Here is an 11,286-nt window from a genome sequence, read left to right as displayed (position 1 = left end):
CACATGTATGTGAGCACTCGTTCCTTTAGACAGACATCGTTGGTTCTTAAACTTGGCTGACATCGTCATTTTTTGCTTGAAATGCCCTCCCGCTTCGCTTGTGCCTCTAATTTCTATCCATGCCCAAGACACACTCAAACTCCGGTTCTCCCAGGGAGCTCTTCCTGCTCTTCCCACCTGCGTATTTCCCTTTCCCCCTCTGAAACCCACCCGAGGGCCTCCCGGGTCCTTCTCCTGGGTGGTGCTTCGTAGTACCTTCTGGTCTTTTGTACCATTCCTTCATGTTCTGCACCAGGTGGCAAACTCCATTTGCGGACATGCTATTAGCCATCTTTACGTAGCACGCCCGCCCAGCACCGTGGCTTCGGCCACTTTAAGTGTTGATAAGACCCATTATTGAACGAGATGGACTTTTCTTTTATTTCATATCTCAACTTAGATATGATTTCTCCCAGCGAGTCTCTATGAACTGCTCCCCCCTCACCCCCCACCCTACCGCCCCCCCCCCTCACCCCAAGTGGGATGACCTGCCTCTTGGGCTTTTAGGCCACGCAGTGTCCCAGGGCGTCTGGCACTCTATTACCTCTGCCTTCCTCTGCCTTATCACTGGGTGATCAGCTCCTGGAGTCAAGTTCACATGGCAAATAGCAGGAACTCAAGAACTATTTGATGAGTGAATAGAAGGATAAAGGCATGGGCGGGTGGACGCGGGACAATGGGGAAGGAGAGAACAGGTTAAGGATGACTTTTCAGATTCCTTTAAGCTCGGATATTGAGCTTTTTTTTGAGGGAAAGTAGCCCAAGCTGTTTGAGAAATAATACAGCGATCATGGTAGAGTCATGTGGGGATTTTCCTTTGAATGGACATGATTGGCTTCTGGGGGGGATCTGCCCCCATTCTGTGGGAACATCATGTTCCCCGGTCTCAGCCTGGCTCAGAACTTGGCACCCTCCCCCCCCCCCCCCTGCACCGGGACATTCATTTTTGTCACCCAGCCTGGGTAGGAGGGGTGGCCGGGTGGGAGGGAGCCGTTTTGGGAAAGAGTGTTGGGGAGTGTTTATGTGTGTGATGAGTCAGGCCAGGGAGCTCAGAGGCTTAATCTCTGCTCAGCTCTCTGCACGGGGGCAGTTCTCACCGTCGGGGGGGTGGGGTGGGGGTGGGGGGACCACCAACTGTCGGTGGAAAGTTTTCTTAGTCACAGCTTGTACCAGCGCAGCTGGAGCTTTATGTAACCGGGCCTTTGTTCTCCCACAAAAAGGGTACAAGGGGGTCAGAGCGGCGGCGGCTGCTCTTTCTGCAGCACCTCTTCCCTCTTCCAGCCCCTCCCAATGCCAGGGCCCGGTGACAGGGCCAGGTGACGCGCCCTCCCCGCCCTCCGCAAGTGGCACGTTGAGGGCGAAAGGTCACATTCTCACTGGGAAAGGGGTTAGGCTGTCTTCATGAGCCCCACGGGATGCCTCGCTGCCTTCAGGGGTGTCCACTCCTTCCTGTGGTGGTGAGGACGAGGCCGGGGCCCCAGAGCACGCTGGGACTCCTGCCTCTGCATGAACTTGAGCAGCAGGGGTCACCAGGGCCTGGGCTTCCGTTTCCCCAGCTGCTGGCAGCCCAGTCTCCGCTCCCTCCCTTATCAGCATTGGGTTTCCTGCTCTGATACCCGAGCCAATTTGCCTATCACAACAAGAGTGCTGTCAGAGACAGCTCCAGATAAGGTCGCATGCCCGTGGGCACACGCCCCTGTAACAGAAAGATGCACACAGAGAACACGAAGAAAGAAGCAGGAGCGGTTTGGGTGCTGATGACTAGCTTGGCTGAGGAGGCCGGCCATTGGGTCCACTGGGAAGAAGGAGCAAAGCTCAGAGGTCGTGGGGATGTGCAGGCCCATCGCAGGGGAAGGCTTGTCCCTCGGGGCCAAGGAGCTGGGGCCTGAGCTTTGGAAAAGGTAAGACAGGGACCTGCTTTCCTGGGGGTGGGCCTACGGATAGCGTGATCGCAGGGGCAGGCCTGCCCCCCAAACAAAAAGGAATGGACGCGTTTGAGACATAAGCTGGGAACGAAGGATGGATTTCTTGCCAGGGAGGATGGCCACTCTGGCTCAGGGGCCTGGGTCGGAAAAAAGGTTCTGGAAAGAGAGATACAAAGTCAGACCGTTAGTCCCTGAGCGTGACTTGGACAGCAAGAGTGAGAGCTGCTCGGAGAGGCTGGGGAGGTAGGAGGAGCAGGTGGCTTGTGGGAGCCCCCAGCCTGTCGCTACAGCTCTGCCCCCTTCAGTGCTCGGCAGTCCCCTGGCTGAAGCCAGAGGGAGAACCCAGAGGGGAGGACTTCATGGGGGTCCGGAGACGGAGGGAGACCAGTGGAGAGAGAAGAGGGCCAGGACCAGGGGCCCGACAGGGAGGAGTGAGAAAGGCGGGGAGGCCCCCCGATTTCTGAGCCCTGGCTGCAAGGCGCAGGAGCTGCTGCTGGGTGGATGGGAAGAGCGATAATGGGAAAACAAGAAGGCAGGGCCCCCGCCCACCCCCCCCACCCCCAACCTCAGGTGCCTGTAGGCGGCGCACAACTAGAATTTCCTCTGTCTGGCCAACTGTAGTCCAAGCTGAGCAGAGGCTGGGCGATTCCTGAAGCCAGAAGAGCAGGAAGGAAGCCCAGAGGGCTAGGAGCAGAGGGGGAAGAAGGAATGGAGGGGGAAGAAGGAGAGGGAGTTCCGCGGCGCACCAGCAGGGGCCAGGCTGGGACAGCGCGGAGCTGGCCGAGCTGCAGCCCTGGGCAGAGCGCACATCTCTGAAATGAGGTCTCCTCCATTCAGGCTGCTGCCTTCTGTTTCCGGGCCTGAGCTAAGAGCAGCGTAGGATCTGTTTCTACCCTCGCACGCTGAGCCCCAAATCCCGGGGATGTCATGCTCCCCCGCCCCGCCTGGTCCGCCGTGCAGGGACCTAATCCGGGGGATGATCGAGGGCTTGGGGAGAGTCCCTAGCAGCTTGGACCCTGGCAGGTGGGGATCACCGTGATCTGTGTCCAGGCTGCCTTGTTGAATTTGCTCCTGGGTCCGCCTGCCTCGGGATGCAGCTCTTCCCGCTCCCTTTCTGGACCTCGGAGGATGAGCCATGACTACTCAACAGCACTTAAAAAAAAATTATATATATATATATATATATATATATATATACATATATATATATAAATAGATTGATTGATTTCAGAGAGGAAGGGAGGAGAGAGAGATTGAAACATCACCGATGAGAGAGAATCATGGTGGACCGGCTGCCTCCTGCACACCCCCTACCGGGGATCGAGCCTGCAACCCAGGCATGTGCCCTTGCCCTGAATCGAACCCAGGACCCTTCAGTCCATAGGTTGACACGCTACCCATTGAGCCAAACCAGCTAGGGCTCTCACTACCTGCTGTTGTAGTAAGAGGAGGGGAGGCAACAGAGGTTCCGCCTGCAAACATCACATCTGCACGGTCTGGGCTGAAACCCGCTCTACCGCCGCTCACGGCGCCACCCCAAGCAGGTCCCTTTCATCTTGGATGGTGTCCCCGCTCTCCGAGAGAAGGCTAGCGACGGGACTACCTGGAGGACGAGATACTGTGGGGAAAACCATCTTTCTCCTGTGGCTCACCACAGCGTAAGCTCTCAATAATAATGGCTCTTGTTTTCACACATGGCCGGCCACACGTGCATAATCTTATTTGCCCCAAACAAAGGCAGTGCGTTCCAGCAGGCGGGCCTCCTCCTTCCTGTTCCAAGAACAGCCCGTGCTCGGCCCCATTTTCGTGCACAGAACTGTCTTCCCACCTCCAGCTACTCACCCCCCCACCCCCACTCCCTCGAGACCTACCTAAAATGCTGCCTCCTTCCCAAAACTTCCCCTGATGATTCAAAGCCGCACACAAGTCTCTCCCTCCTCTGCCTTGCTGTGCTACCAGCCAGGGCCTTGCCTTTGAACATGGAAACCACGGAGCCATAGGCTTTGAGAGCTGGAAGAGCCCTTACAAAGGACCCCGGGCACCTGCTGTGAGTCAGGCACGGCTAAGAAGCAGCCCTCATTGCCACCGTCTTCTTTAGTGTTCACCTTGGGCAGCACTAATGAACCCCAGCACGTCTTGAAGTCCGAACGCTGCCTCAGAATCCTTCTCAACACAGAGCGCCGGGCAATGAGCACTGACCCATCAGCAGTGCCTCTGCCGCCCATCATCCAGGCAAGCGGAAGTAATCCACACGGATGGGGTGGATGGAGCTCCTGAGGGTGCAGGCACCTGCCTCGGGCCTCACGCCTTGGGGCACGAGGGTGGAACTCCGGTCTAATAGCTGCCCAGGCTCCTTCCACCTCACGGAGGCCTCTGGAATGGTGTGTGGTTGTTCTCCGTCCATCTATCTCACCCTCCCACTCGGTGCGCAATATTTGTGAGGGTAGCGATGTCACCTCAGAGCGGCGGTTCTCAACCTGTGGGTCGCGACCCCTTTGGGGGTCGAACGACCCTCTCACAGGGGTCGCCTAAGACCATCGGAAAACACATCTATAATTACATATTGTTTTTGTGATGAATTGCTATGCTTTAATTATGTTCCATTTGTAACAATGAAATTGGGGGTCACCACAACATGAGGAACTGTATGAAAGGGCCCCGGCATTAGGAAGGTTGAGTACCACTGCCTTAGAGGGCTCTAGAGGTCCCTCTGCACCAGGCACAAACCAGGCCGCATCATGTGGGCCCCCCCCGCCCCCCGCCCTCCCCGCTGCCGTCCTTGTCTTCGGAGCTCACTCCCAGGCAGAGGGAGCTGGGCTGTGAGGAGGCTCCGTCCCAGCGCCGGTCCAGCCACCCGAGCTCCGAGGCCCTTCCTCTGCCCACCGCAGGCCACAGGAGCTCTGATCACTGGAGTGGTGAAGACAGGGGCTGGACCTCAGGGGCCAGAGTGGCTGTCTTCGCTCTGGGATTGGTCTGCTGAGGAGCCTCGAGATGCTCAGGCAGCAGTGGGGGTGGAGGAGCCATAAGGGAAAAGGAGAGAGATTGCACAGCCAGAGGCCCACCTCTCCTGGGCCCCAAAGAGCATGGTAAGGTGCTCTCTCTCTCTTTCTCAATATATTTGTATTGATTTCAGAGAGGAAGGGAGAGGGAGAGAGAGAGATAGAAACATCAATGATGAGAGAGAATCATGGATCAGCTGCCTCCTGCACCCCCCCTACTGGGGATGGAGCCCGCAACCTGGGCATGTGCCCTGACTGGGAATCGAACCGTGACCTCCTGGTTCATAGGTCAACGCTCAACCACTGAGCCATGCAGGCCGGGTGATAAGGGAGTCTCTGAAAGGGTGGAAGCGGGTGGCATGGAGGGTGCACAGCTGACATCCAGGTCACTGGAGACACCTTCACCCCCAGCTAGGACTCCTGGGGGCCAAGCAGAGTTTCCCCTTCAAGCCGTTGAAAGATGACGCCACCACCCACCTAGCCCCACAAGCTGCCAGCTCCAGAGTCACCCCAACCCCCACGCCTGCTCCTCCCTCCCGCCGCACAGCCGCAGCGGGTCCTCTCCATCCTCTCCTTCCCAAGCCCCTGGCGTGCGCCTCCTCCCGGCCTCTCGCCACTCCGAGCCCCTCTCCTGGAATCTTGATGATCCTGGCGCTGCGGTGGCCTCATTGCGCTCTCCAGTCATGTCACATCTTGGCTGGGCTTTTCTTTCTAAAACTTAGATTTCATTATGTCATTCTCTGCTGAAAAATCATTACCACCTCATTGTGCTCCGGAGAGAGGCGAACTGCTTAGCCCAGGGTTTCTCTCTCTGCACTGCGGACATTTCGGATTGCAGAACCCGTGGGGAGGCCGCCCTGGGCACCTCGGGTGTCTGGCAGCTTCCCTGGCCGCGGTCAGCTGCATGCCAGGGGCATCGCCCCCTCCCCCAGGTCACCACCACCCAAAATGCCTCCGGACATCGGGGAATGTCCTCTGGAGGCCACCACGAAGCAGGCAAGCAGGCCTGGGGAATTAGCACATAGCTCTGTGCCGACAGCTTTCCAAGGACTGGATGGGGAAGGAGGGTCGCCAGGCCAAAGGCTGGGCTGGCATGAGTCACAGGAGGTGCCCGGGTGGAGCCTACGGCATTTCTGGTTCCCTATTGGCAGTCAGAGCAGAGAAAGACCTCCTGGTAAGACGTCCATATTTTGGGGTGGGGGTGGCTAAGCAGAGAAGAGAGAAGATGCAGGGCCAGACGCACACCCCATGACAGGGCCCCAGGACTGTGTGCCTGTGGCCCCGTGGGCATGTGGATGTGCCCGCCGGAGTGGTGTGAGGCGGCGCGGCCTGGGCTGCGTGGTGGTGATATGAGCACATACGCCCGCTCTATCCGAGAGTTCAGGCAGCTGGCATGGGACTGTCTGACTTGTGCGCCTGCGCGTGGACACACCAGAGAAGGACATTCCGTGTGTCAGTGTCCCCGCCATGTCCCCAGATCCCGGTGTGCACTGGCCTCTGCACTTCCAGGGGCTCCCACCTCTCTGCCCCACTTAGATCCACACGCGCGCACACACAACACTCACGTAACACTCATAGCCCCAAACGCCTCTGCATTTGAAAGATAAGGGGGGAAAGGGGCCAAGAGATGAGAGGAAATAAAAATAGCCGAAGACAAGCTCTTCAGATAAGAAAGCTCCCCTTTCCAGTGAGTCACCAGTTTTCCACACTGAGAGTATGCGTGTATGCACGTGCACACACACACACACACACGCACCAGCACAAAACACACACACACCCCCCGCCACAGAAAACACACACACCCAGGCACGCCGCCAAGCCCTGCACATGCCCTCACTCTGATACCCTTGACTCAGACCCTCTCACATGCTGTCCCCCTGAAATAAAATGACCCCCCAAAGGGGTACCTGTGGGCCTCTGGGGTGCTCCTATTTGAAGCTCAGAAGGTACCAGCCACCTCCCCAGTTCCCTGCAAACACACATCCCCTCCCCCCTCCCCTTCCCTGCTTCTTCTGGCTTCTCTGTATTTCCTGCCCCTCCCCTCGGAATGGGGCTCACGCAGGGAGGGGCGGCCTTGTGTCCCATGAAGGGGTTACTCTGCTTCCTTCAGGAGGCCCCGGCACCGGGCTGGCCAGCTAGGTCTCCACACAGAATCGATCCCCGGAGCCGGCCCTGTGCTGGGGAGAGAGCAGACAGCCCCGGAGGCCGTGCAAGATTTATGAATGTGCTTTGTTAATTGCATTAGTGGCTCTGCGGGAGGATCGTGTGTGCTTTGGCCTTAAACACGGCAAGTCCAACCGTGGCATCCGGAGAGGAGACAGGACTGGAGCAGTGCGCACGAGCCTCCTGAGGTCCCGGGGCCACCCTACCCCCATCCCGCCCGTTCAGGGAGCAGGATCTGCTGCCTGTGGCTTCGTTCCTCTGAGACGTGGGGCCCTTGCTCCTTGGGAGCTGGCTGAGCATCGTGTCCCTGCACCTTTTTTTAAAAAAAACAACAACACGGGAAGTGGCAGCCCTCGGGGGTAGATGGGGCAGCTAGAGAGAGCGGACCTAAAGCTTCGAAGTGACTCTGAGGACATGGCTACTGGGTGTGGGCCTCGGAGCTCGTCCCAAGTCTAGGATTCGAATGAGCCCTTCAGAAGGTGGGCGCTTAGGCCGCCACGCCCATCTCGCGTGGAGCGCCCTCTTCCTCCACCCTCAGGGCCCTGCTGTGGTTGGGGGTGTGGGCTCTGCACCTGGGATGCCTGAGGGGAACCCCCCCACCCCAGTTCTGGCTCTGACAGTTTGGCGAGTTTGTCTCTGGGCCTTTGCTCCTTCAACTGCTAAAGGGAATAATAGTAACGACACCTTCATCACTGGAGGGTCTTTTTACGTCTATGGTGCCGAAGGCAGTGACACCGGCACCTACGTTTGCCATCAACATTAAGTACTGGCGCCTGACCCTGGCAGCCTTTAGGGCCTCTCTGTGCCTCATGTGCCCCCAAGAACCCTGGCTTCTCCCTAAGGGACTTTCCAGGGGACAGGGGAGACCAGAGCCAAGATGCAGGACTCAAGACGGTGCCCTCCCTGCTCCTGTCTCCCTGGTCTGTGAGCATCTGGGGTATGTGTGTCTTGCCCCACCCTCTGTCCGCTGTGCCCCCACCTGGGAGCTCTCTGCACAGCTCTGCCTGGCCCTGAGCTGGACATGGACACGGAGCGGCTATTTTTAGGCCCAGACAGAAGCAGCAGCTGTACAACCCCCTCTCGGAGCTCCCCTCTCCACCGGAGGGCCCAGCCTCCTGGGCGAGGCTGAGGAAGGGAGAGCTGAGATCCCAGCTCCGGCTCCTCCATCCTCATAGCCCCAGGGTGAGCTTCTCTCTGGCTGGTCCCCCTCCCCCAGCTTCTACATCGCCAGAGGTTTAGCTGCCAAGCTGTAGAGGCTGCAAAGTGGGAGAAAGGAGGAGGAACAGAAGAGGCGGAGGAGGAAAGCCCATGTCCTCAGGTGAGCCCCCCCCCTACCCCCCACCCATCCTGGTCTCATTTAGAATTCTTCTGAGAGCTCAGATTGCAGACGCCCAGGGTCTGAGGCCACCTGCACAGTGGCCCCTGCTCCCAGCAGCCCTTCCTTAGTGTGTAAAGGAGCAAGTTTCCCCAGAAGTCCTTGGCTGTTGTGAGACACACCACGACATGTGCCAGGAGATCGGGACTGCCTTGATTTCCCCAAGACAATTTGTCTTCTAACAGGACACAAAAAAAGGTCCTTCAGCCTGGCCAGCGTGGCTCAGTGGTTGAGCATCGACCTATGAACCTGGAGGTCGTGGTTTGATTCCTGCTCAGGGCATATGCCCGGGTTTCGGGCTTGATCCCTATGCCGGGGCGTACGGGCGGCAGTTGATCAATGATTGTCTCTCATCATTGAAGTTTTTTAAAAAAAATATATTTTATTAATTTTTTACAGAGAGGAAGGGAGAGGGATAGAGAGTTAGAAACATCAATGAGAGAGAAACATCAATCAGCTGCCTCCTGCACACCCCTTACTGGGGATGTGCCTGCAACCAAGGTACATGCCCTTGACCAGAATCGAACCCGGGACCCTTGAGTCCGCAGGCTGACGCTCTATTCACTGAGCCAAACCGGCTAGAGCATCATTGAAAATTTTTTTTAAATTAATTTATTTTTTATTTTTTATTGCTTAAAGTATTACAAAAGGTATTACATATGTGTCCTTTTTTTTTTGCCCCGCCCTTGACAATCCCCTGGCCTCCCCTACTCCCCAGTGTCTTATGTCCATTGGTTATGCTTATATGCATGCATACAAGTCCTTCGGTTGATCTCTTACCCCCCTCCCCATCATTGAAGTTTTTATCTCTCTCTCCCTCTCTCCCTTCCTCTCTGAAATCAATAAAAAATATTTTTTAAAAAGCTCCTTAAATTCAACGTTAAATTTTAAAACAATCTGTGCAGGTTTTGCATCAGGGTTCCCCTATTTTGTAATTCCCGTGATTTTTGGAGGCCACATAGGAGAAGGCCTGGGAAGAGAAGTCCTGTACAGACCAGTAAAGGAGTCAGACTTTTATTTCGATAAGGAAACCTTCACAGGTGTCCAAATGGACAAGAACCGCACCCTCGAGGAACTTACATTCCTATTACAAAATACAGACTCACCAATCCGGGGAACAATAGTCCAACCCTTTCATGTCTGTGGCTGCTGCCGAGGCGCCTAGCAACCGATGGCGTGGATGCCTGGATTCCTGATGCTTTCGGCCGGGGATTCTCAACCTTTCCCAGGCAATGCACCTGTTCAGAAATTGATTAACACTGGGAGCTTCTCTCCAGAAAAACACACGTCCAGGGCACAGACACTCAAATACCTGCCTGCAATTGGAGGGGCTTACACGCCCAGGACGCTGGCACGTGGACCTTGGTCGTGGAGAGCGGGAGGTGGCTGCTTGGCCTGCACTGACGCTATGTCACCGCCGCCTTTCCCAGCAGGAGGTCTGCGGCTGCATTTTAATCACAGTCTCTATCAGCGCGCGGAGTAGGGGAAGCTGGCCACTTGGCCCGGACTGTCTGGCCTTCTGAAAAAAACAACAAAACAAAACAAAACCCAAGTCCTACCAAACTATGGAAAAAACCCATTTGCAAAAGCCCTAATATGTTATCATTTTGGTGCAGTCGCCAGGAACTCTGTGACCTCGGTCAAGTCTTTCCCTTCCTTTGCTGGGGGGCGGGGCAGGGAACGCGGCGTTCTTATTTGTGAAATGAAGCGGGGCTGGGACACTGAAGTAGAGCTGAGGTTCCTTCCAGCCCTGATGTGCCTTGAGTCTGCCATGGTGTCGTACGGGTGAGTCCTCTTTGAAGGGAAGTGGGGGAGAGAGAGCCTCCAGGCGCTGCGGCCCTCAGAGGGGCCAGGCCCAGAGCCCCGGAGAGCAAACCTTCCCACTGCTGGCCCGAGCGGTGCTCCTGGCCACCCCCAGACCTCAGGCCTCCCCCTGGACATCATGCCACTGGCTCCCCCTGCAGCTGACTGCTCCTGGGATTTGGGATTAAGCATCTGCTCCCTGATTGAAGTGGAGGTTGCCTCCCCGGGCACAGGTTACAGCCTTAAAAATCACTGCTCTCTGGAGGGTGGCTCAGAGCAGCCCAAACACCCAGAGATGCAGGGACAGCGGGCTCCTCTGTGCTGACAGGGGGCCTCCCGGGCAGCTGGGCCTGGGAGTGGGCGTGGGAGGGCTCTCTGCTCACGGGACCCACTGCACACCTTTGGGAAGGGCTGTCCTTCCTGCCTGCCCTTCTCTGCTTGGGGGCACCTGCTTGAAAGGGTAGAGAAAAGTAGTCTGTCTGTCTTTGCCAGGTTCTGGTGAGCTGCAGCTTGGGGTGGTGGTTCCTTCCGAATGTCACCCTGTCACCCTCCGCCTTGCAGCTTATGGCCCGGCCATGGCTTCCACACAAACCAGGGGGCCCTGGGTCCGATTGGAGGACTGGACGCTTCAGCCACCAAGTGACAAGATCTGCTAACTCCAAGTCCTTCTTTAGCGTCCACACCGCCTTTTCCTTCTTCCCTCCCAGGGCTGCCCCTGCCCCTCCAGGACGGAATTTAAATGTTATTTGCTACAAATGATCTGCTAAGGAGAGGAGGGGAGTGGAGACCAGAGGTGGTGTGGCCAGGTGGTGTGTTCACAGAGCCCTGGGCTCCGATACTCCACTAAGGAGAACAGAGAAGCATCAGAGGCCAGTGTGAGCATGCAGCCCCAGGAAGCGCCTCCTGCAGCTGGCGCTAGCTTTCTTTCCACGTGTCCTCACCATGTCGACACGCAGCCACACACTTGCACACCCATACACCA

The 11,286-nt window shown here is 56.9% G+C and overlaps 2 long non-coding RNA genes across 2 annotated transcripts in view; one reads left to right on the top strand and one right to left on the bottom strand.

Annotated features, from left to right (window-relative positions):
* Positions 1-4,842: 4,842 nt before the first annotated feature.
* LOC138997600 (uncharacterized) overlaps positions 4,843-11,286 on the bottom strand; it is a 9,995-nt gene continuing 3,551 nt past the window's right edge. The window contains exons 2-4 of the long non-coding RNA XR_011468996.1: positions 9,814-10,020; positions 9,608-9,739; positions 4,843-5,680 (exon numbers count right to left, since the gene is read on the bottom strand). This is a non-coding gene — a long non-coding RNA (uncharacterized lncRNA). The remainder of the gene's footprint in view (positions 5,681-9,607; positions 9,740-9,813; positions 10,021-11,286) is intronic.
* The window catches only part of LOC138997599 (uncharacterized), a 25,990-nt gene continuing 24,926 nt past the window's right edge, over positions 10,223-11,286 (top strand). Inside the window, exon 1 of the long non-coding RNA XR_011468995.1 lies at positions 10,223-10,286. This is a non-coding gene — a long non-coding RNA (uncharacterized lncRNA). The remainder of the gene's footprint in view (positions 10,287-11,286) is intronic.

Source organism: Myotis yumanensis, unplaced genomic scaffold, assembly GCF_028538775.1.
Source record: "Myotis yumanensis isolate MYYU_CA2020_CCGP unplaced genomic scaffold, mMyoYum1.0.hap1 SCAF_19, whole genome shotgun sequence".
NCBI lineage: Eukaryota > Metazoa > Chordata > Mammalia > Chiroptera > Vespertilionidae > Myotis > Myotis yumanensis.
The sequence above is the reverse complement of the archived record's forward strand: the minus strand, read 5'-3'. Positions and strand labels throughout refer to the sequence as shown.